Genomic DNA, 990 nt, shown 5'->3' with positions numbered 1-990 from the left:
ATGACTCTAAGATTATGGGGAATATTAAATATACGATGATAAAGCAAGATTAATATCAGGCTGAAGTAAAGCTTCGTTTTTGAATAAATAAATTAATTAATATGAAATTAAATTAATGTGACATAATCAATTAATGATAAATTAAAATGAAGATAGTAAATAGATAACCAATGAATTGGGAAATTTATAGAAATTAGTATTACTAAGCATATCCTGTATGTATAATAATAATAATTTTAATAATAATAATAATAATAATAATAATAATAATAATAATAATAATAATAATAAGCGACAACAAAAGAATGACACCTCGATGTGGGTAAATATATATATATTTATGGAGATATATATATATATATATATAAAGAATCCTTTTCAGTGGAGTGTAAGCGCAGTTCAAAATGTGCAGCCATTCTTACACAATGTCACATTGATTCTATATCAAAGAGTAGACATGTGTATGGTGCACTCAACCAGTTAGACGTCAATTCAGTTGATCGACAGAGTTACAGATATATATATAGCATATTCAAGTAGTAACAACTCTAAGCCCATGGGTATACTCCATAGTAATCATTAGTATAAAAAATAAACACTGCTGACACGCCAGTTGTTTACGTAGCAGAAATAACGGCCAAAAATGTGTCAAACATTCAAATCAGTCTGCGTGAAGTTTGTGTGAACGCAATAACAACAAACCTAAATATAACTTTGCAATGGCACTTAATGTCGGATATTTATTCCTTCTTTTATCTTTTACATTATAGTTGTTTCCTTCATTATACTGTGGCCATACTGGGGCACCACCTTGAAGAATTTCTAGTCGAATGAATCGACCTTAGTACTTACTTTTTTTTAAAGCCTGGTACTAATTCTATCGGTCTTTATTTCCGAACTGCAACGTTATAGTGATGTAAACACACTAACATCGGTTGCTAAGAGATGGTGAGGGACAAACACATACTCGCACACACACAAAAACCCACC

General features: G+C 30.3%; 1 protein-coding gene across 1 annotated transcript in view; it reads left to right on the top strand.

Annotated features, from left to right (window-relative positions):
• The window catches only part of LOC106872700 (arrestin domain-containing protein 4), a 173,149-nt gene that overhangs the window by 170,191 nt on the left and 1,968 nt on the right, over positions 1–990 (top strand). The window lies entirely within an intron of this gene.

Source organism: Octopus bimaculoides, chromosome 19, assembly GCF_001194135.2.
Source record: "Octopus bimaculoides isolate UCB-OBI-ISO-001 chromosome 19, ASM119413v2, whole genome shotgun sequence".
In the NCBI taxonomy this organism is placed as follows: domain Eukaryota; kingdom Metazoa; phylum Mollusca; class Cephalopoda; order Octopoda; family Octopodidae; genus Octopus; species Octopus bimaculoides.
The sequence above is the reverse complement of the archived record's forward strand: the minus strand, read 5'-3'. Positions and strand labels throughout refer to the sequence as shown.